Raw genomic sequence first — 25,234 nt, 5'->3', positions numbered from 1 at the left:
GGGTCGTTACTTTCGGAAGCTTGGGAAATAAAACACGCGGTCTGAGAGAACAATATGATCTGCTAAGTTCCCGCGTAAAACGCGCCTTCCACTTCCGTAACGCGAGGGAACTGGAAACGAAAAAGAGTCCAAAGATGGCGCTTGAAGTACGCTGTTTTTTGAGATTATATGCTTATTTTGATGCCAAAGGCACGATGAAGACGCTATTTGTGGTATCACTTGCACTTTAAAACCTATATGCCTTTGTTTGGTTGTATTTGGATGCAAGAGAAATGGCTGCAGCGTCTGTAAAATTCTGAAATGGAGAACGTGTAATTCCCCATACTTACAACAGATTGGTAATTTCTAGCTTGTTCAAGAACATACCGAAGGTAAGATGAAGCACTTTTTGCTACTGTTTACGAAATTTCTTTTGCTACTGGAGCTTTCCCACGGGCTACTGCATAATTAAGCATTGACTTGATTGAATTGTGTTGCGCTTTTGTAAGCGCAATGAGTGCCGCGCTGGATTCAAGTTCATCGCGTTCGTATACCGTTGTTTTGACTGAAAAATATTTGAGCCGTGTCGTTGCTTGAGTTTATACTGAGCAAGACGAAAAAATTCTAACCTATTGAAAATCATCTTAGACAATACAAAAGGTGATAAAAGATGCTAAAAGGTGCTAAAAAAATCTTGATGTAAACAACTAATTTACATAATTTTTGATTTTGTACAGGGAAGCTTTGAAATTCTGTAAAAGCATTGTAGTCCTTTGTGTATAAACTTAGGCTTATATAACCTCATGTTATTCAAGCAGCGTGAGGTCTATTTGGCGAAATATTGGTCCAGTCCTTTTTTTGGAGGTTTATGGACCGAGCCACAGGCAAGGTCCATAAACTTGCAAAAAAAGAAAACCCAGAACGAGACCAATAGGGCCATTTGTATGAGAAAAATAATCCGCGGCTTACACAAGCCGTGGATTAAATAAGACGTGAACGTGACCATTTATACAAGCGTGGCTTAAGCCGGGTTTTTATATGTCGGGAAAATCCCAGACGTTCGGGGATTTTACTTTTTACTGACCATCCCAGATTTTGCCGATATATCAGATATTCACCGGAGGTCTGTCCCAGATTTTCCCGATTATAGATAGCCATCACTCATGTTTTCGAGAGATGCCATGTTTATTTGTGATAGGGAGACTGGAGCCCAGCAATTTAGGGGATTATTAATGAGCGAAATCCATCACCAATGGATGCCGACGTCCCCGACGGTACAAATTTGAGTTTTCATTTGTCAGGAATGATCACCCACCATCGCAGAAATCTGGGACGTGTCATGAAAATAGAAATGCTTCAGATTCTCCAGATTTGGCCCCGTTTATCCCAGACAATTGGGGATATCTACGATTTCGAGTTTTCATTAGTCGACAAAATCTGGGATGGACGGGAAACAGTAAAATCCCAGATCATCTGGGAGTTTCCGGACATATGAAAACTAGGCTTTATACAAGATGCGAAGAGCTCGTATAAACGGTTCACGGCTTATTCACGAATAATACCTCGCTTCGATGTTCGTTGTCATAGCAATCGCGGTCCAGTCAACGAGCAACCAGGAGCAATGAAACGAGACGGCAGGCTTCTTTGTGAAGAAAGCAATTACTCTTGGGGTTTCTATTAAAAACTAAGCTTCACTTACGTATTTTGCACTACGGCTTCTAATGAAATTTTTTTGAGTCTCTGAAAAAATATGAACAAAAGCCAAGACAAGCTGGACGAGGGCGATCAAGAATGGTGGGAGCAGAAAGTGCAGGAGATGGATCTCCATCTTACATTTTAACCAAGAATTCAGGCAAAACTTCAGGGTTTCTCGTGAATAGTTCCAAAAACTTTGCAAACAACTTGGTCCTTTTATCGGCAAGCAAGGAACTTTTGCAGTGAATCACAAAGGGTTGCCAATGGTTTATTATCTTGGCCAAGGGATGAAATGCTATACAGTGGAACCCTGCCTTACAACCACCCTGTTTCATTGGTCAAAAGTGACACATGAACAAACTAAAACCTTCAAAGTTTGAATAACAAATTCATCCGCTTGCTTCATGACAAACATCTCACTTATGCCTACAGAAGTTATGCAACTGTCCAGTTCATCCATCACCCTTTGTTCTTTACATATCTCAAGAAACTCTTTCTCTTCTGTATATTGCCAGGAATTTCTTGTTTTGGCCTGTGCTCCTCTTGCGAATGAGACTGCAGATGAGGCATCAACTATCGCATGGCTATTGCATCCATGAACTGGTTAAAATGTAACGTTTATACGGCAAGTTCACGTCTTATTTAATCCACGGCGTGTAAGCCGCGGATTATTTTTCTCGTATAAATGGCCCTAATATTCTCCAACACAGGCCAAACAACTAGTGTAATAAAGTCTTTATCATAATGGATCTTTTTCTGGATGTTGATGTGTCTCCGCGATTCATTCTCATGTGTGCATTTATTTACATTTCACAAATAATTTGCTTTCTGAACACTTACCTGTAAGTGTTCTCCAAACATGGAGATTAGAAGATTTCTTCTAAACAAAAATCTTTTTATTAAGTGCAAAGAATTGAAAATGCAATTTGCCAAAATTAATTTTAACAGTCCAAAATTCAGACTGCTTAGGGAACCAGTCAGAATTTTCCATTTCATTGTGCACCAGTTCAACCATATAATAAAACCACTTATTAACCAAGAGTGAGGTCTTTACAGGAAAATCCCAAAGCAAGACCTTGCCGTATTGACTGAGTGATAGTGAGGTCAATACATTAGTGAGTAGCAATGCAGGATCAAAACTGCCTTCTTTTAAGAACCAACTAAAGCCACAGTGCCAATCACAAAATTAACATAGCATAACAGTGGCTAAGAAAATTACACCAAGCAAGAATTCCACTGACAGCATGTATATACCTTGTCATTGAGCTGCTGAGCCCTGCTAAGACTATCTTTGGTTAATTTTTAAGCTGTTCTTTGCAATAAGCCTTTTTTTAAACAGTCTTGCAAGGACTAGTCAGAATGAATAAATGATATTTTGGGGTTTATAGGCGGTTGGTAATTTTAATTAACTTTTTTTTCAATATTTTGACAGGTTGGCCCATCAAAATGATTGGCTACCATCTGAAAATTACTGTGATCCCTGGGTTTCACTACATTGTTCTTGAAATTAATCTGTATAGCTGCATTATTACAGCCTATTGTCTTGCACTGGTGTACTGTGTACACTGTGAAAATAAATGGTGATCAGTACTGAATTAGAGAAAACAAATACAAATTTTAAAGATAGAAACTACAGTTCCTGGTCAAGTTTCATGCTTGAAGTGATCATTAGATTGTGGCCTTAGTGGTGGTGGAAACAAAATTTGAACTGACTCATGGAGGGGATGTGGAGCAATCCTGTTTCTGATAGGCTGCATAGAATTTGTTCTTGTGCCTGCATTTTGTTACAAGTTCAGATCTTTTGTTAAGAAGCGTAGATTTGTCTGCGGATAGAATGCAGAGTTTTTCATGTAAATTTTATAATTTGTGAAATCATGTGTGCATGACAGAGGGTTAATATAATCTTATCATTAGTTACTTGATCTGAGATGTTAATGTATTTGGACAAGTTCTTTTGTCAGGCCAAGGAGAAGCTGGATGGATGTGAAGGAACAGATGTAGATTTACTTTAGACTAACTGTCTACATTGCAATATTTGCAACGGGAGGAAATGAAACCAGTCACCCCTGCTGACAAGGTAAATACACTATTAGCCATAAACAGGGCTCAAAAAAAAAGTGCGTTCCAGTTGTCCAGGACAAGTTGATTTTCCCGCCAGGCAAGTAACTTTTCATTCTCACTTGCCCAGTGGGCAAGGACCCAGGCAAGTCATCTGCCAACTAAATAAAAGAAAGGTAAAGTAAGACCTACCCAGGGCAGACTAAATTTACGAGTTACTTGTCTGAAGGGCAAGCTGGAATTCAAGGTTTTTTTGGGCCCTGATATGTGGTTTGGTTTGGCCATCAGAAATTATAAATTATCTTTTTTTTCTTCAATTATCTTGTTTTGGTATGATTACTCAGGTGACTATAGAGATTCTGTTGTTGTCATTGGTCAAGGATTACATCATATCTTGCTTGAATGATCAAGCGGGAGATGATTATAGTGCAGGTGCTTCATGCTTCAAGATTTTTTTTATGTTTCTGATAAAGAAATCGATAAGATAAAAGAGAATGCCATACCTAACAGTGCTAAAGATGCGGCTAAGTTCAGAGTAAAATTTTTCAAAGATTAGATGGGAAATTTTTCCTGTTTGTCATGGCAAACCATTTTATATTCCAGTGGAAATTTTGCCACGTTTGACATGAGTATATTATCAGAAGAAACAAAACTTTTCAATAATTTCCCTATCACACAGAATAGTTTCAACAAAAATAATTCTTTTATTTATTTATGACAACACTTAAAGACATGGCCGTTTTGCAAGAAAACTACTTTGCTGTTAGTCCAAGCAGCTGTCAATCAGCATCTACAGTCAACATTGCCATCTGCAATAACCACTTGTTCAACAAACACTGAATTCCTGTCTGAAGCGGCTTGCCACTGAGGGAAAAATAGATGGCACACTTCACAGAAATTCATTAACTGATGCAGCCATCAAGAAATTGCACAAGAAAGGAAAGCTTGGTAGTGCTGACATGCCTGATCCCCATGCTTTATGAGTTCCAAATGACCTGGTACTTCATCTCCAACTATTTTAGCGGGTCTCAGAAAATTTGGTCAAATTTAATGGGTCTCGCAGTCTTGTTTATTTGAGCGGTTATTTGTGTCTTGCAGTCTCAATTTTTTCACAAAGCTGTCTCACACTCTTGATTTTTGCAAGGTTAAGCAAGTCTAGAAGTACTGATTTTTTCTTTTTTTAATAAATGATGTCTGCACATCTTGGAATGTTTTGAGCTCAAAGTTAGAACAGTTTAAATCTCGGTCTCATAATGGGTAATTCCAGAAAATGTGCATACCATAACACGGTCGGCATCTCTTCCAAATGCATTTGGGGGGGGGGAGGGGGGGCGGGGGTTTCAGCTCTGAATTTCCAGAGGGGGAAGTCCACGAAAGCTCTGCTTGAAGTTGCTGATCTGGTAACTTTTCCAGTTTGTAAATCGTCAAGCACAAACCAACCGCTGAAGCAGGATAAAGATCGATCAGGCGGGTGCTAGCGAGCGGATAGATTGTGCGGCGAGCTCCACATCAGAGAGGCCGTAAAGTTGATGAATTAGTTGATAGATTAATAAAAATAAAGTCTGTGTTTCTTTCTGATCTAAAATTGTTGATCCGTGAGAACCAACCACTGAAGGTGGATAAAGATCCATCAGGCAGGTGCTAGCGATCACGTGGTAAAGTGAGCAGTTGTATTTTGTGCAATAAAGCAAGAATTGTATTTTAAAAAAAGGTTAACAAGGTAATAAAAAAGAACTTTTCATTCTTTTTGTTTTTGAACTTTTTTCATAAATTTTACTATTATCAAATAATTTTCCTTTTAAAGCTTAAAAACCCAGTGAGAATAAAATTTCATCAAGAGCGTCCCCTCCAAAAAATTAGCATTTTACTAATTAACAGAGGTGATGATTTGTCTAACATACAGATAAATTTGGCAATCATACACACATGCAGAATCCATGGCTTTGAAATTTCGATATTTTGGCGCTTTTGAATGCATTTCTTGGCTTTATCTTAAATGAAATTTAATTTCAAAAAGTTTTTTTCAAGTTTCTTTCATATTTTTATCTTAAGTTCAGAATTTTAGGCATTTTTGAAAAGCGAATGTATTTGACAAACGCTCGTTATCTGATAAGCATCTTGTTGGGACTTCACTTTAAATTAATGTATTGTATTGTATCATGCTAAGCTGTTTTTGTGTGTTTGTAAATATAGAAAATTACAGTAAATACATTGCATCAGAAAATACAAAGTAGCATATTTATTTCCATTGAAGTAAGGGAAGACATAGACTGAAGTAATTCTGCATTTTTGTGGCAGATATCAGCCAGTTTCACACTGCCGACAGCCGTAGATGCTACTTCTCTCATTATTAACACTTAACTGAAAGAAAACCCACTACAGTCCTATTTATATCAGAGCCATTTGTACAGAACGAAAAGTCACCTTTTACCAGACTATGTAAAGATACTTTATTCTGTGTTTTGTTCGTTCTAAAAATGATGCGCCGAGGTGTAGAACATTTTATGGCTCTTTAAATCAGTTTCCATTTGTGTCACTCACTTTTTTAGCTACCACTTTATTCCCTCCGACCCAATTCGGGTTCAAACAACTTATAAACTGAACAATTTTATTTCCATTGTATTTCTCCAATATCAGGTTCAGGACTAACCTACTAGCATTTGGAGTAGCTGGTGCAGTTTTCGAAATAGCTGGTTAAATGCGCCGGTTGCTGGCTTATTTTGACAACCCTGACCTTCTTGCGAAATCTCACATTTACCATGCATTCACCACCCCTTATTTTGGTTAAAAGGGCAGAGAAAACCAAAATTAACTGAAAAAGTTGATGCTCTGTGCCAATAAAATACCAGTTGGGGAAGAATTTTTTCAGTTAAACAAGAGCTTTTATGGTTTGGAGGCACTCAGGAGGACTTAAGGGGTCAGAAGATCACTTAGATGATGAAATATTTCCTCTGGCTACTTCAAGATGACTGTCCAGTTGAAGTCCTTAAAGATCTACTTGAGGCATCTAAATCCAAATTCAAAGGCGTTATTCCAGAGGCCTAAAGACCTGAGCTCTTCTTCAACTGCAAAACAAGCAATCTGTGATATGAAGAACATAAACTCAGCTGGAGAATTTGTCTGGAAAGATGACAGAAAAAGGCAACAGACCAGCCATCCATTGTGAGCCACAACACCCAACACAGAGTCTTGTATAGTCAAGGCCATCACAGAGCTCAAGAGCAATTCAAGTATTGAAAGCTACCGTGAGCAACCAAGGCTCAACCAATTAAGGAGATGTCATCAGCTCTCACCTTCATCAACAGAGGAGAAAGTTCCAAAAGTTTTTGTGTGCAACAGAATCTACATGACCCACACTGCACTCTTTAAGTGATTGAAGACCATTGGCAGACACAAGAAATGGCCCAAATCTTTGGGGAGTCCTTTTCTCGGGAAGGTTTTGGAATTGTTCATTTACGTTCAATATTACAAATCTGAACAATGGTGTTTAACTTTCTTGACTGATCTGGCCAGACATTGGCTTAATTTTAGACATGTTTAGTCTGTTTTGTTTTCCTCAACAGAACATTTACAGCAATCAGAATGAAGTGTTTTCATTTTTGTTTGCTTCAAGCATGTGCATTTAAACGGACTGACCATGTGATCTATACAAGACTGAGCTTTGCTGCATGTTCACACACATTTTTCAGTTGCTTCTCTATTTGTCTCTGGTAATCAGCTGAATAATTGTACTAAAACATTTATTAATGCCTCAGGCTCAGCAAATATTGGTGAATAGCTGTTATTGATTCCTTTTTCTGATAGTAGTCATTGGTCTGAGTTGCAGATAATTTCACCACTAATATAAATCTTTCCTGAATGTCTCAATACTTAGTCAGACAGTGGACAAGCCTGAATAGACAGTGAACAAGACTGAACATTCAGTGGACAAGGCTTTGACCGATGGTGTGTGAACATGGATCATAAACAGAGGAAAAACCAAAACATCCAGACTGTGAACAAGCAGGTAAATACAGTTACAGTGTACTCTGTTGATCAAATTTTGGTCAAAGCATTTTGAGTCTGGGAGAACCTCCTCATGGCTCACATTGCTTTGTAGCACCTTACCATTGGCATCTTAAATACATGTAAGTTATACTATGTGCAGTACTAATGGCCAATTCACTCTATAAGATACCATTGCAGAGAATCATGGTAGTTATAATCAGCATCATGGACTAGATATTTGTTTTGATGAATGCAACTACCATGATTCCCTGCAGGCACATCTCATAGAGGCCTGGAATTCTATCATGAATGCCTTTCTCTCATTGGGTACAGTGCTCACTATCTATTCTTTTGTAGATAATGAGTAGCCTAGCAGTGTGTGGTTTTTAAATGTTTTCGAACAGAAAGTGCGAGGTCAGGAAGCTTTACTTAATTATAAATAGGTGAATGCCACAAAGATCGTGTTGATGAAAAATAATGACTTGGATTTAAGTGTTCTCCAAAAGTATATTATTTTGTGCTATCCAAATGCGTGCTGTTGTCCATCCTTTGAGAACGTAGAAGTCAGCTGAAAAGTTTAAGATATAAATAACACAAAAACAATTCCCACAGGAGAGAGCTAATGTAGTAAGTGATACATTTGGTTGAACTAGTGTATTAATTCTGTACTGCAGATGAGAAAGTCCATTTGAAACTTGTCCACAGTGTTCCATAGCATGGTTTTGGTTTACATGTATTCAGGAAGACCTTTGATTCAGACCTTCTTGCAACATGAAGGACAATATCACTGCTTCTAAGTCGGGAACCAACAAATTCACGAATCTGATTGGTTGAAATCGATATTTAAAGCGGTCTAGATTTTCCCATCTGGACCGGCATCCAAACCAGTAATGTTTTGCAGCGAAAAAGTTGCAAACTAAAGTGCAAAATCATTGACTATTTTCTTCTAACAATATTTATTTATGGACGTGCCAAAAAGCCTGATCAGAAAAAAGCAGTAAAGAGGACTAGCAAGCTTTGGCAGAAATAAAGTCAGCTCATCGCCATTCATAGCGAATTGTCAGTTAGTACAATTACCAGTCACGTTAAACAAATTAATTTTTTGTGTTTGCCATGTAATAAACATCTTATTAACCAAGCTTAGTTGGTCTGTATAGGGGAATCCTGACCTCGGTCATGTGTACAGACCTCACTGCTTTGGTCTGTACTCATGATGTCAGTCAAGATTCTCCCATACAGACCTCCTGTTTGGTTAATAAGAGCTAATTATCGCCCTCTTAACCATCGGTCAAGTCTTGTTGATGCTTATTCCTTACCATTTTGAACTCTTTAAAGGTGTTTTTTGGTTCTAAGTACATTATTTTGCCATCTGGAAGAAAAGCACAACACAAGACCCCATATTTGTTTGGATGGTGCAGCCAGAAAAAAACCCCTACTCCCTAGAATATGCCAAGGGCCAAAATACAATAGGTACCAAAAAAATCTCTGGGGAGTGGGAAAGAGGCAATTTCTTACCATTTTGAAAGAGCCACTTGCCTCACCTACCCTGGAAGGGAGTTTATATGCGAACCCAGCTACCCCTACACAAAGTTAATGGAGTTAACGATGAAAAGTTTAACAGATTTCTGTTATGGTCTTTTAGTATGGTGTCATAATTTTATTGTGTCCCGTTGTCTAAATTATTGACGGCCAGATTTTGAAAAGGAACTAGCATTTCACTTACTTGGAGTTTATTTTCTTGTCTAAAACTGCACATCATCCAAAGAACATCCAACAAATATGATTTGTGCAAAACAATTTTTTTACAAACATTTTTCAAGTCTACATTTTTGCAGTGCACCATGCTAATGATTGAGAAGGCCCAGTGGGCCCATGTGATATAGAGGTCTGCTTTAAATTATCAGCACACAGTTTCTTTACAAAACAGGAAAATAGAGAGTGTTCCAATCTTGAATCTGTTTTGCTTGCAAATGTATCTTTCTGGCATTTTTATGTAGATTTTTTACCAGACATGAAAAATTGATCTCAAACTGTACTTGTTTACTTGTGGCTGAAGTCGTGCCTTTGTTCCTGAATCTACATCCAAACTCCTCTGAGTCAAAGAAAAATTGAAACAGGACTGAGACAAATGGCAGCGATCCAAAATGATGGCAAAGTTGAAAGTGTTTGAAATTATTTTTAAAATGCAATTTGTTCAAATTGAAAATTTGTTATGGAATTTTGAAGCAAGATGGAAATTTAACCCATGCAACTGGTAAAAAAATCAAATCATGTGTACCGAAGGCATCCACAGTTGAGTGTCGTTCGATGCCCTCGACCCTCAATCTACACTCCAATGACACCTCAGTTGACACTCAGTTGACATTCCATTGACATCTCGGTCAACAGTCTGTCGACAGTCGACCAATTTTTGATCGATGCATATGAGTCGGTTAATGCTCGGTCTGCTATCGTCCGACTGTTGCTGGTCGAGTGTTGACCGAGTATTGATCAGGAAGTCCATCGAGTACCGATTGAGGGTATTGATGGACACTTGACCGCAGATGCCTTTAGTACAAGTGATCCAAAATCTTCTTTTCCAGTTGTCTATAAATTGAATCTATCTCATGGTAGCAAATTAGCAAAGCCAAGGAATTTTTTCTATCACCCTAAAATGGATTGCAAAATCATGGTACTTTATGTATGTTGCAATTTTTGATATGGTGGACAGTTGAAATCAAAGCAATGTGGAAATTTTCGCTTGCAGACACAACAAGATAGGCAGTAGCCATAGTAACTATTGAGAGTGCAGTATACCCAGACTTTTAGCCAGATGGGTGTCCAGGTATCCTGTGGACGGCCACTTTCTAAAGAAACTTGTTCTACCAGTATTTTGAATTCATATACAGTCAAAGCTCTCTCAACAGACACTCTCGTAAGCAGTCAGCTCTATTTACGGCTGCCTTGTTTGAAACCCCATTTCAACTCCCCTGCAAACTCTGTATTTTTACATTCTCATAAGCGGACATTCCCATAAGTGGGCACAGACACTTTCAGAGATTACGACTTAGACTTTTTCTTTGTTTTTAAGCTCCCATAACAGGACACCCAAAAGAAAGTCCTATTAGCAACCTCTGTATCTTGTTTTTATCAATCAACTTCACATCGCCATTCGTCACAATGATTTTACAGTAATTACAGTACCATATTTCAGTGTTTGTTTTGTCGTCATCCACGTCCGGTTACATTTCGAAACACCACTTACATGCATAGGCTCCCGTAAGCAGCCATCTATCCCCTACACTTCTAGTGGTCGCTTACGAGAACCATTCTCGTAAGCGGCCAGCTCCAGTTATGGACACTTTTTTTGCGTCCAGAGGGTGTCCGCTTTCAAGAGTTTTGACTGTATTATCTCATAAATTGCTCATTTGAGCAGGCCCTATAGCACATTTTGGATGGCTACTTTTCAAATTCTGGCTTAAAGCCTGAGTGTGCCCTTTGAAATGAATTTTTTTTCATTTTTACAAAGTTGTTTAAGTGATAAATTAGTAAATTTTTATGATCATAAAATTTCAGTCATGCCTTACGACACATCGCCGACAGGTCACTGAAAGATTGCCAACTTTGGTCAATTGTTGGCCTACTGTTGGCTGACAGTCGGCCAAATTAAGGTGGCTCAAAACAGTTTCCAGCAGTTAGATTTTGATGGGTCATGATAACAAGTCTTAATCACTTGATGCTACAAACATGATAAGATGATAAACATGATAAGATGCAACTTTTTACAAAGTTTAAAAAAAAAATCTGTCCATGGTGTCCATAGGATTCAGAGCCACCTTTAAGTTTTCAAAATTTAAGGTTGCTCTGAACCCTGCGGACATAATTTTTTTAAACTTTGCCAAAAGTTGCATCTTTTCATGCTTATCAAAATTTGACAATATGAAAAAATTTCACCGTGCCATTTTTTAATTATAAGCCCCTAAAGCTGTAATCATAGGTGTTTTTAGGAGGTCGTACTGTTGCTATGGTAACCTATTGTGTCACGAAAACAATAACAACGTGTTCACCAATGATGGGACAGCTTGTTGATACCAGGATTGTAGCAACAAGTGAGAAAGAGTGGTCATAACGACCCATCAAAATCTAAGTGCTGGAAACTGTTTTGAGCCACGTTAAGGTGGCCGAACACAGTTTTCACACGTGCTTTTGCTGATGCAATTCAGCGTGCGCACAAGGATTGCAAAGAAAAACATGCCATCAATAAAGCGATCATTTTATTTACTCAACACCCGCACTATCTGTGCTATTTTTCTCTATTATTGAACACAGTATATTGATGGCTTTAGTCTTTTATTACAAAGATATGTTAGAAAAGCTAACGATGCAAAGAACCCAACAATCCTCAGCTTTTTCTTTGTTACCAAAAGAACCCAGTTAAATGCAGCGCATGCGCAGTTGCTCGAAAAATTGAGACCGATTGCTTTTGCAGAAACTTGCCAATTTTTAACGATCCAATCATTAGAATTTCAAGAAATTTGGTTAAACTCATCGCAAATAGATGAGCTTGGGAACTGGTGCCTTAAAGGTTAGCGGGGTGCCAAAGCCATAAGCCGCTAGGAGGTATCCATGGCAACCCTGGAAAGCAGGAACCACCCAATGAGCGTCCGCTAACCGGCACCGTCACACTGAAAGAAATTCAGTGGAATCTACTTACCTGGAGAATACTTACCCTGACCAAGAACAAAACGGGAGGGAGGAGAGGGTGCAAGAATCCGCAATGATTCGCGAGCAAAGCAGTGCAACTGATCCGCAACAATCAGCAGAATACACTACAACACTATTATGCAATGAACCATAAACCCCTGCAAAACCCCTGAAGGCCGCCCCACAGGTCACGTACTCCCAAACGCGGAAACCGCTGGCTGCATAAGCTCATATTTAACTTGCCTAAATGATATTAGCTGGATGGGCACACTAGCTAGTTGCATTAGCTCGAGTTTAACCTTGCCTAAATGATATTTAGCCACATCAAAAAAATAGTTCAGAAACCACATGAATGATCTATCACAAAAAATCTGAATTCTGACATAGGGAATTTTTAATAATACAGAACATGCAGTGAAAACGATTTACGGTGAATTACGAAAATTGTCTATGTCAAAATTTTATTAGAATAGTGTTGACAGAAGGGATTTAATGTCAATTCTTAGTGGGCAAATGATGAAAAAAATCTAATGACTGTGTTTTTTTTTCAAAAAAACACAAACCATTTTTTAAGCCTTGTTTTTAACCAGCCCTGTTGCCATGGCAACAGCACACACCTTAGCCAAAATGCAAGAATAAACCCTTCTGTGGTTGACCTTGACTCTTGCAAAAAATGGGTGCCAAAGCATAGTTTAAAAGTAATGGTGAATTAGGCATAGGCAATTTAAAACTGTATTCAGCCACCTTAAGTCTGAAACATAAGAAAAACGGTCTGCCTTCTGTTAGCCGACAAACGGCCGACAGACAGCCAACAAATGGCAAATAGTCAGCAGACAGTTGGTTGACAGATGACTGACAATATCTTTTGGGAACTGTTCTTCACTTTTACCGATGAATCATTTTGTTGTTTCATTAAAGGATGTTTGACTAGACAAGGAACATCACAAGAGAGTTTGGATTTGGCAAGAGCAGAAAAAGGACAACAGGCCAGACACTAAGGATTGTGCCCGAAGATTGAAGCAACCAGGACCAAATGACAAGATGGTTTTTGGTAAATTTATTGTGAGGTGGTAATTGAGAGTCAGAGGTTTACGCCTTTAAGAAATAATATAATAATTATGTTATTGGTAACTTATAAGGAATACCATGTGTGGCATGAACTGTTCGCAAGGCTAAGATTTTGTTCAATTGTTTTTTTTGTTTTCTTGTTTTTCTGGTGATTAGAAATGAAATTATAGATTCTACATTTTTCCTAGAAATTACTGATGCTTTACTTTTACAAACTAAGCTAAAAATCTCAAAGCACGAAATAAACCCTTGCAAAATATTCATGCTACACATATGCACAGATCAGTAAGCTTACTAAATACTCAATGTAGTTAAATGAAAATATTTTACCTAGACTTAGATGTAACAAATGTGATTTTATGAATAGTTTTGTAGTTATAAATTCACTTATTAATTATTGGCCCAGCCCAGGAGGTCATTGAACATGGAGTACAGCTGGCCCGGGGTTTTCCTCCTAGGGGCAAGTGGACGTACGGGGAGGTTTTTCACCCAGCTGTTGTTCCACAACCCCTGTTCAGGTTAGTTACTTGTTTCATTAGCTTGATAGCCTTTTGTTAGGTTCTTCAAAGTGGCTTGCATTGGTTTGTAACTGTAAAGCATACAGTCACTAACATTTTAAAACAAACAATTCTGGACTGATACCAACAACTGCATTTCATTCACTCATCAAATTACTTGTTAATGACCTCAACAAAACCAACCAGCAAACTATAACTTCAACAGAACAAACACAAACTTGTCTGACTAACAATACTTGTGCATGTATATAGATCACTGAAACTGTCAACATTGCACGTTACACACTTCAGTACTTACATCTTAACAAATGACTTGTTCATGACCTCAACAAACCAACAAAGTAAATGTTAACTTCAAACAGAACAATCACAGATTTAACTGACAATCATATTAAAACCAACAACAACTGGCCAATCACAGTATACTAACTTTGTACTTCGACTGTCATTAACCACACTGGAACTGACCGATCAGCATCAAGGACCAGACTTATCACCCTCGACTGACCAACAACTTTTTACCTAACTTTGTAGACTGGCTCTATGCTTCTCAGGAACTTGACAAAAGACAAAAGAAAAGCACCTAACAGTGACCAACAACAAAGCACATTCTACTTCCATTATGGGAGAGACTGACTTAATCACAACAAAATGGACACACTTGGTAATGGCAAACATACGTACAAGGACCTGACCTGACACCTGTACTTCAACATAAACCTGACAGTCAACAAACTAACAAAAAGACTGCCACTGACATTCAAATCTACTACTAAGACAATAGGTATCACAACAGCCAAAACTTAAGACACTACCAAAACTGTGCAATTCACACACCAATGCAACCCACCACCTCATATGTTAATACTATTGTTAGGTGTGTGTGCCACCAATGTTCAAACAAGTGCCTTTTCTGAGAAAAAATTGTCTGTATATCTGGTTTGTAACTGAACATTGAACTAACTGTATGGGATTGATTGGTTCATTGGTTGGATTCAGAGTCTTTGTCACTGTATGTCATTCTCACTACAGTATGCATTATTCAGTGTCTATTTTGTTGTTTGCCTTATGTTATGTTAAGGTCCATGGAGATGGCAATGTTTTTACAGCTTACTGTTAGCTTTCATTGTCGTTATCTTGCGAACAAGGCTGGTAGAGAAACTCAACAAAATTTTATTAATTATAGTTAACTGTACTGTTCATCCTGTTATTTACAAGTCTGTTTCATTTTCAATCTCCTAAGCTTGCAGTTTTAACTTCCAAATTGTGCTGAAACAATATTAGTCACTTTACAGAGTTTGTTTTCCCTTAGCCGATTGTTTCACAAATTTCTTTGAAGATCAAAGAATTAAGTCCAATGAGTTTACCTATTGAAAAGTAGGCCAAAATAAACTGGTAAACAGCTTACACTTTGCAAAGATTTTGCGGCTTATGAATCAGTCAGATTGCATTAGATGGGGGTGAAAACCGGCATGGAATTATAGAGAGCCAACTGAAAGGAAATACTCTACTGCAAAATGCTTTACATGGTACCTTTATTCGGTATGGATGATTGCCCTAGATTTTGACTTCTTTCTTTGGTAGTTTTATTTCAGTTGTTTTAGCAAATTTGAACAATGTTAGGTGCAGAACACACATACGTGTGAACTTTTTTGCAAAACACTTTTCCAAGGACTCCAAGGTTCCTTAAAGACCAAATTAAGTAAGAAAAATATGAATAATAATATACATTATTTGTCAGCCTAGGTTGGTCAGTATAGGGAAAACCTGTCAAGATGTCAAGTCAGCTTGAGGCCTTGGGCCTCAGGTTGTGCTCAACACAGCCTCTGGCACAGTTTTTCCCATACAGACCTCCTGGCCAGCAAATAATATATCTCTTTCAAAGCAATTTTTTCTGTGGAATGCATATTAGTGAGAGAGCTACATGCAGCAGCAAAAATTCTGACTCCAATCAATGAACCATTTAATCAAGAAATTATAGTACATGTATCTTTTTTGTATCCAATTATTTCGATGATTTGATTCCATTGTCAAATCTTACTCCTGCACTTGTTTGTTCAATATAAATGAGGGTTGAGGGTCCAACACAAGAGTCTTGAGTAGAGCTTTTCTTATGCATGCAGTACTGCTGCCCCAGGACAAGGTCATGGATTAATTGTCAGAATTTCGTTAATAATTCGAAAATCCAAAATTGGCAATTCTGAGATTGGACAGCCTCAGCACAGTTAGCATGCATGTGCACAGGACACGCAATTTGTTACTCCTCGGTACTTTTGCTCTGGGATGGTGGTTTGATACAGGCTAAGAATAAGGGAAGCAGTTATTTTCCAATATAAATTGCATGTTCATGAGAGAGTCAGTGAAGTATTTTTCATTCACAATTTATACACTGTTTGGATTAAAATTATTTCACTTCCAAAATTTGGCCTGGGTAAGCTGAAGTCATTTTACATTCCATGTTCAGTTGTCATGACAACAGGTTGTGAGGTGCAAAATGACATCCGTTTACTATCAGGCTACTTCAAAATACAGTATTTCATATTAGCAAGTTATCATCCTTTTTTAACAAAAAAACTTTTATTAATGCTTCCTTTGTTTATATTAAGTAAAGGAGATCTGCAAGCTCATTAGCAGACCTTTAACTATAGAAGTGAAAAGTACTTATTTTCACTCTACAAAACTTAGTTGCAACTATTAGCAAGGTACCGTCAATCTTATCGTTGCCACTCAATTTCCTCACTTTCTTGACTGCATTTATTGCTGTGAAGACTTACCAGAATTTTCATTGATACACTTTTTTTTAGCCTTAATCACAAAAAAAATACTACTTCTTTGTGGAAAAGTTTTAGAGTGGCAATGATATGAAAAAGAGAAAAAACAAACCTAGATAGAAAAGAGCTATTTAAAGTTAAGCAAAATTTCATTTCATTAGGTACTTACAGCCTTTGTTGGAATAAGGCTCTCCTTGGTTTCCAAAGTCTTGGTTTCATTTCATGTTTTATTTTAATTTTCCTGGTCAATAATAGTAATAATGCAATATTCAGGTTAAAGGAAGGTAGATCAACAGTCTGCATTATTACTTTTAAAACTAGTTTTTTTGTTGTTGTTGTTGTTGTTTTATTTCGATCTAAAAAAAATCTGGATGCTCCTCACTGCTTAAGATCTACTTAATGCGGACTGTTGATAAACATCAATGTTTATTTGCTTTTTGTAAGGTAAGGTTCTTTCTTGGTGCTAGAAGTCCTTATATTTCGTAGGCTGTCCTAGGCTTCCTTTAAGCGTTTTCAACACTCTTGGGTTTTTTAATGACTATTTTTAAAAAAAAGAAAAGAAAAAGAAAAAGCTTGTAGGATTTTTTAGCTCAGTACCCTGAGCACAGCCTATCAACAGGCTAGATCAAGTTTTAAACCTTGTTTAGTTTTTTACTTTTATCACCAAGAAACAGCCATTTTTTTCTTGTAGTAGTTTATTTATAATTTGCTAGTGAGCTTGCATGTATCTACTAAGAGTTGTTAGATGATTATTTAATTCCAGGACAGAAGGTGGCACACACACCAAGACACAAATCTAGCCAATCAACATCCCTGCTGGGTTGTGGAAGCTCTGCCTCTGAGAAGGTGTGTGTTTCTGATGTCCTCTGATATATTCCAACTGAGAAATCCTGCAAAATTTTATCTGATCCTGTAATTCAAGCTGGGGATAGTTGGACACTTGGAAGTGTTGGCTATTTGCTCTCAAGTGGGGTGGACAGTGTGAAGGAAGGTGAGAGTTTGCTTTTTATGTCTTTAGGGTTTCACTTTATTTGTCACAATACCACACCATCAATTGGGCATTTTTGGCCTAGCAAGATGCTTTTTCGCAGTCAATGTATCAGGAAATGTTCCGCAACCAAGGATGTAAAACAGGAGTGCTGAATTGTGGGGCTCAAGGAAGGTACATCTCTTGAGAAAGCATGGACAGAGGAGGGTGCTGAATTTCATCGGTCTGACCTGATTGGATTTTCACAAATGACATCGAATTGAGCTTATGGTCACTTGGAGTCTCTCTGATTGGGTTGCTACTGGGTTAGGTTTTCTTTCTTTTCGTAGTTAAAATTAAAATTAAAACTTAAAAAATAAAATTCTAATGTTCTAAATCCTATAGGCCCAATTATAAACAAATCAAATCTTTTTGAAAACAAAAACACATTCTTTCATAAGTTTTCTCTTAATTTTGAAATTTTATTGTTTATGAAAACATTTCACACAACTTAAAAATTATTTTGAAGCTGTATTTTCACTTTCTGTTTCACGTAACTTTATTTAACTTAGTCGTTTTTAATTCTTCAAGAATAATATTCATTTGTTCGCCACTCTATATCTTTTAGGGATACTAAGCACCAGCTTTGGGCACTAAGGTTTCTGGAATTGTGTTAGTAACCAGACATGAGCTGTGATTAGTCAATGGTTGTCTTGGTGATCACCAACGAATCATAGCTCACGTTGGTTACCAAGACAGTCCCAGAAACCTTAGTTCTCGAAGCTGGAGCCCAGTCTCCCTAAAGCTTCTAGAGTACAATTTTCTTTTTGGCAATCAGCTAGTTTTGAGAAACGGATATATTGATAATAGTTGTTTGAGGAACAACCCTTCATTGGTAGCCTGGTTGACTGTTAAATACTACGGCAGCATTTCATGTAACAGTTAATCAACCTATTGTTGAAGGGTGATTCTGAAACATCTGGCATTGAATATTATTATTTTAAGCACTTTGATTTGCTTTCTTCAACAATGTTTTTGTCTTTGAATTTTGGACGAAAATTATAACTTATTTAAGCATAAATCAAATCTATATAGCGTTCCTTGATACTTAAATTTACTTTTTCAATAACAATTAAAATTTGCAATCATGAACATTTCCTTTTTAGAGGGGGTAAGTTTCTAAAGAGACTGGTGCTGCGTCGGTGGGGAGTATAACAAGATAACTTGGTTTTATCAACTGGGTTGATAATGTGAATTGGCCACCGTAAAGAGATTCGAAAGCTGACGTTTCGAGCGTTAGCCCTTAGTCGGAGCGAAGCGAAGGATTTGCCCCGACGAAGGGCTAACGCTCGAAACGTCAGCCTTTGAATCTCTTTACGGTGGCCAATTTACATTATCAACCCAGATGATAAAACCAAATTATCTCATTTCCTTTTTAGCCAGGTTAATTTTTTTCCATGGGTTTCCTTCCTTTTGTTATAAAATTCACTAAAATCACTTAACTTCATGCTACTTTGTGGTAGTTTTTTTGGATAGTCACGCATTTTTCAGCAGAGAAGTTGCGTGACAGCGCAAGTCACGGCTGAGTAGGACGCTACATTTTCTTGCAATGGGAATTTCGTAAATATTAATATTAGAAACTACTGTAACCTAAAATAACTTATTGTTAGCTTCGTTTCGTACTACAACAATAATGATAGAGTCGGCTATATTTTTTCTCTTATTAAGTCGAAATTTCAGCTAATTAAAAAACATCCACAGCAAAAATTAATCAACAAATTCCTATTTTTTAGCCTTTAAAAATATATTTCGCGCGCTTGAACAAAGACAGCATAACTTAAGACTTTTACTGACTGCCAAATGCTCTCGGCAGCAATTCGGCATACTCTTTTACTAGTTTTATTTATTTTTATGACAAGACCCGTTCAGCTTCGTATGTTAATTGCCGGTTTCAGATCACGGATGGTTCTCTGGAGAATTGCTCTTTTGTCTTTCTAAAATTTATTTACTCATTCGCACTGGAATGATTTGCATTCAACAAAAACAACTCTCCAGGGTCACATCACGTGATGTGCAATGGGACAACAAACAAGCTGAATAAGATAAAATAACTAAAACCTTCGCACTATATTAATTTATTAACACTAAAACTTTTTTCCTTTGAGTTTTCCTCCTAAATCGAGGTCGATTTCTTTCATCCAAATTTTAAGAGAAACCTGACCGCAGTAGTTTCACAGGTGAGAGACTTTTAGTGACTTGTGCTCTTTGGTGAAGTTTGTGGAATGACGGTCGGTCGGTGGTTTGGTCGGGAGGTCAGACTGGCGGATTCTGTGTTCAATTCTTTCCTTGATTTCAACGGTGATGCACTGAAATTGAGCGCCATACTTTAGCGCTTCGGTTTTTCTTGTCCAGGTTGCGGAAGTTTCCAATTTTAAAAAGGTTTTCATCCAAAATATTCCGGGAGGGCGAGCTTATTTAATATTTTGGCACTCTGGCAAATCACTATTTTTTTCGATGCATTGACTTGCGAATTAGCATCTTCAGTCAAATTACGAATTTGGCATTTAATTTATTTCCAACTTATTAATTCCAAAATTACTCGAGTGTGGTATTGTGACAAATTAAGACTGAGACCCCGGAGGCATAGGGAGCAAACTCTCACTTTCCTTTACGCTGTCCATCCCACTTGGGAGCAAACGGTCAACTCTTCTAAGTGTTCAACTGTGCCCGGCTGGGATGAAGGGATCAGATAAAACAGAACAGGATTTCAAAGTTGGAATATTAAATGAGGACTAAAGAAACAACATCAACTCGGATGAGCAGAGTGGAAGCAACCCAAAAGCAGGGGTGAATTCGGCTAGATTTATTATTTTTTTTGGTCTTTTATTTTTATTTTTTTTAATAAAAGTAATGGACAACAGAGACAATTTTATTTCAATGAAATATTGTTATCTTTTCTCCTGTTTTGTTTTATTTTGCAATCCAACCGTTTGAGTGAACCAGATAAACTCTCTGGAATAAGCCAAGTTCTGGAGAGGTCTTGAGAAAACCATGCAGTACGATTGGCACTTAGTTTCAGTAAACAGTTCGTTTCTCATGTCAAAGTACGCCACAGATACGTCTCTTTAGCATTTCTTACCGACTCTTTCAGTTTTTTCTTCACATACAACCCTTCTTGAGGTCGTCACGCAAAGGAAAAAAGCGTGACATGGTGTCGCGTCTGGTTACGTGACGACCCTTAGAAAAACCGTGTACTGAGTTGTTTAAAATTCTACATTAAATTTTAAACGTATCTATGGCGTACATTGGAACAGAAACAAACCGTTTACTAAAACCAGTGTACAAGCGCACCGCTAAGTTTGAACGAGACCTCAACATTTACTGTAAACACCTATATATGTCCCAAGCTGAACATATTATTTCTCCTTGATAATTCCCGACGTTTCTCTGATATGAGAATTTGGTTGTACATCAAGAAAATATCGCAAGTACTCTTATCACTCGTCTACTCTTATCTTGGAAATATATTGACACGGTATGGAGAAATAAAATGTTCGCCCCTCTTGGAACTGGTTTGAGAACGTTTTCCAATACCTCTCCACTGGGCTTCCTTTTAAAAGCCAGTTTCCAAATAATCGCCGATAAAATCGAGAATATTTAAAGCCGGATACGAACTGAATATTTTTTGGTGTTTGCCCTGCTTATATTCGCTCATAGATCAAAGAGAAAACGTTCCGAAATAAATTTGTTGTGCGCACGATAAATTAAGCGCTCAAAATAAAACAACTCCAGCAACTGTATGATTACCAACCTTTCAATTTAACACTCAAATTTGTGAAGTGCAATTTCAATTCCGCAATTTTTGAACTGCTTAACATGAAGAAAATCATTCCAGATTACGGCAAAACTGTAGTCAAACCTACAGTTCAAATCTATGCAAAACAACTAGTAAAAACAAAATGTAGATATGCAAATTTCTGCTTGCTGTTTGTACGCACCGTGTAATTTTTTTTGTGCATTTCAACTGTTCAAAACAATTGTGTGAAAGGCCGTTTATCAGCGGTTATAAAAACACCCGAAATCAGCTGAAAACTGAGAAACGTTAATTTGTTTTAAGTTCTTTTCTTTTTTTTCCAAAGAGGCTCAAGCAAAAATAGGTTCTAAAAAATGCGGTCTTTCCTCATTCCTTCCACAGTTGCTTGATGAAGTAGTGACAGAAAAATAAGTGTTTTAGTCAAATGACATCTCATGATGTTTTTTTTTCAAAACCTTGATGCAAAAGTAAAAAATTTCGACAACACGAAAAATTGAAAGTACGTTCTTCAAGACTTAAATAACTTTCGACCCAGTGGAGGAGAGGTAAGGAAAATGTACCCATGAGGTTTACAGTAAATAAATTGAAGATACAACTGAACCACCCATAGGAGACCACCTATGAATTTTGCATCACCACGGGATTACTTATAAAAAAGTTAGTAACTTGGCTGTGTAAGACAATTTTGGGAACTTTAAAACATAGTCGTATACGAAACTCGAGATAGCTACTTTTCACAAGGTGGTCACTAAGGGAGGTTCAACTGCATTAAATAACTCAGACATGCAATGTTCTGTATCAAAATCACACATTTTGTAGGAGCTGTAAACAGCCCTGCACAGTACAGCCCATGAACACATGAATAAACAGAGGCTCTCTTAAAAAACTGAAGTTAAAATTTAGCTGATGAGTCACCTTGCCAATCAGTAGTCTTTTTGGTGGTTGATCGGAAATGGGTCAGTCTTTCTGATTGTTTGTCTGTCTGTCAGTCAGGTGCAACTCAGCAATCAATGAACTGGTCAAACAGTTGGCCAGTATATCTGTCTATATCTAGTTTGTAGGTCAGTTGGTCAATCACTAGACTGTCTGTTGGTCGATTGTTTGTTGGGTCGGTCCGTCTGTCAATCAGGCAACTAGCTCATGAATTATTAATGAACTGGTTAAATGGTTGGTTGTGAGTCAGTTCACCAATAACTGGTCCGTTTGTTAGTCCATTGGTACGTGGCTCTGTCTGTCAGAGTGTCAATCAGGAGACCAACTCATCAAATAATGAACCGGTCGAACAGTTTGCCAGTATATCTGTCTATGTAGTTTGTGAGTCAGTTTGCTAATCAGTAATCTGTTTGTTTGTTGATCAGTTGGTGAGTCTGTCTGTCTGTCTGTGTGAAATTTGCCAATTCAATCTCTAGAATTATTTCTTTCCCAGTTTCTCAAAAAAAACCATTAAACAATCAGATAATCAATCAATCAATCTCTAGTCATTCAATCCATCAGCTTCCAGTCAGTGAGGCACCAATAAATTTCAATCAGTTGCCTGTCAATCTCTTAATTTGATGCATTTAATCTGACAATTTATTTTAAAATCTTGATGCAATCCCCAGCATTAGCTTTTGAGTAATAATAAATAATTAAATTCAGCTACAGATGTAGACTGTTTTTCACTTGGTTCATCAATCAGTTCAGTACTCAGTCACTTTGTCAATACAGAGCAATCCCAATTTCTCAAACCCTCATATTTTCAAACCTCCCTATAACTCGAACCAAAAGTCATTCCCTCTCCTCAGTCAAACACTGTAATTTTACCTCCGCTTTCTCAAAATCTCCAATTTTTTTAACCAATTTTTGTTTCCCTTGGAGGTTTGAAAAATCAGGATTCCACTGTATGTCCATCGTGCAGCAAATCATGTAAAAATCAGTCAGAGTCTAATAATAGTTTCATCTCTCTGACAAATACATATAGTGAATCACTTGGTCAAAAGATCAGCCTGTAAGTGAATCAACCAGTCAATCATTACAGTAGTCCAATTAGTGAATTCAGCTTCACAGTCGTCCATCAAGTTCAACAATTTTCACAAGTAAAAATTCAAACCATATTGAGTACAATCTTGGAACCAGTTTGGCTAAAGAATAATTTACAAGCAAAACAATTTCATTTCCTACTGGTTTGAAAAATGCACTGTTTAAATGAGAGCTCTTCTTATTCATTATGCAAATGGACAAGGCAGAATAGATTGCATGTCTGAAGTCAACAAATCTGAGCAGAACTTGGCTTATTCGAGAGCTGTTTACCTGGCTCCTCCAAAGGTTGAATTGCAAAATAGAACATACAGCAAGTTTTACTGCTGCTTGAGGCTGTGATCCACTGTCCTTGTTGGCATCTGATCTGGAGAAGCAAGATTACAATGTAATTACTCTCAGTGACAAGCTTAACAACATTTACAACAACAACATTTATTACTTTAAGCTTAACTTACAAGCTTAACTTACAAGACAGTTCACTTACTACCATCTATTAAACATCCCATTTAATTAAAGGTATTTATTCAAAACAGTGCTCATGTCTTATTAATGCTTGTCAATTACATATAGTAACTGTTACAGGAAGGGAGGGGGGTGGCAATCAGTCAGTGAGTGATTCAGACACTCGTTCTGTCATTTAAACCTGTCAACTGGTACATTTATGTTCAGATGTCAGTCTGTCTGTCCATCCATTCGTTTGTCCATCTGTCTGTTTGTCTATCTGTTCATCCATCAGTTCATCCATCAGTTAGTAAGTCAACTTACTAAATCTGTTTAATCAATTATCAGTCAGTCAGTCCATCAATAATTGCAAGCAACTGATTAATTCTTAATTAATTGCTTGCATTTCACTATCCAAAAGAAGCCCCCAGCTGGTAATAGGATTTTTTTTTTTCAGATAATACTGAAATTTGACAATTCACTGCGCAACCATTTTTTTGTGAAATGAAGGGCCAGCCACAGTTATCACTAAAAACAATCGACATTTGTAATAGCTTCCAGTAGCATAAAATTAACTCAGTAATCAACTTGTGTCGTAAATGTCTGTAAATCTTACGTTAACAACGTTTAGATATACAGGCCAAGGTGTTGGTCTGACACAAAGTAAAGTTCCCATCTGGAAGTATAATTACCCAGAGCAGGTTGAAAAGGTTACTTGCACTGCATTTCATACAAGACAGAACACTACGAATTTTTTGCCTCAAACATTAAATAAGTGTAGTGCTTACATTTGTGTACAAGTCTCTGTTTTACATTATTTGCCTGTTTTGGATTTTGTCTCAATATTGAAGTGTGTCAAAGTACTACTCCTTTGGAACCTCAATTTACTTTACTCATGCAGCTACTCTGTATGCAAATTAGTAGTAATCAAAGATTAGAGCAGTGCATTCAAGGGAGCAAGAGTATGAACAATTAATGAGGCATTGATGGGATGTTAGTGGAAATTTCCAATCTCTTAAGTTGATGGTCCACCCCTAAAAAATAGGAGCCTGCACAAATCATTTATAACACAAGTTTTTCTTAGATAAAAATGTAATTTAACTGTGAAAGTCAGAAAACCTTGAACACTTTGATATTTTGAGATTTCCATGTGAAGCCTGCAAATAGTTTTTGTCTATAAGCAGGTCATTTGTCAGGCCAAGGACAAGTTTTGACCTGACAAAAAGCTAGTCTG

General features: G+C 37.3%; 2 long non-coding RNA genes across 3 annotated transcripts in view; one reads left to right on the top strand and one right to left on the bottom strand.

Moving 5' to 3' along the window:
* The first annotated feature begins 109 nt into the window (after positions 1-109).
* On the top strand, positions 110-20,682 carry LOC110044820 (uncharacterized). Its single transcript, XR_002296151.2, has 3 exons — positions 110-371; positions 3,636-3,751; positions 13,321-20,682. It is a non-coding gene; the product is annotated as an uncharacterized LOC110044820 (long non-coding RNA).
* The window catches only part of LOC110044798 (uncharacterized), a 16,313-nt gene continuing 11,667 nt past the window's right edge, over positions 20,589-25,234 (bottom strand). For both annotated transcript variants that reach the window (XR_002296148.2, XR_016208917.1), the window contains exon 4: positions 20,589-23,923. This is a non-coding gene — a long non-coding RNA (uncharacterized LOC110044798). The remainder of the gene's footprint in view (positions 23,924-25,234) is intronic.

This window comes from Orbicella faveolata, unplaced genomic scaffold, assembly GCF_042242905.1.
Source record: "Orbicella faveolata isolate gen_17 unplaced genomic scaffold, um_ofav_v1 contig_1, whole genome shotgun sequence".
Taxonomy (NCBI): domain Eukaryota; kingdom Metazoa; phylum Cnidaria; class Anthozoa; order Scleractinia; family Merulinidae; genus Orbicella; species Orbicella faveolata.
Note: the sequence above shows the minus strand (reverse complement) of the source record. Positions and strands in the feature narration are given on the sequence as shown.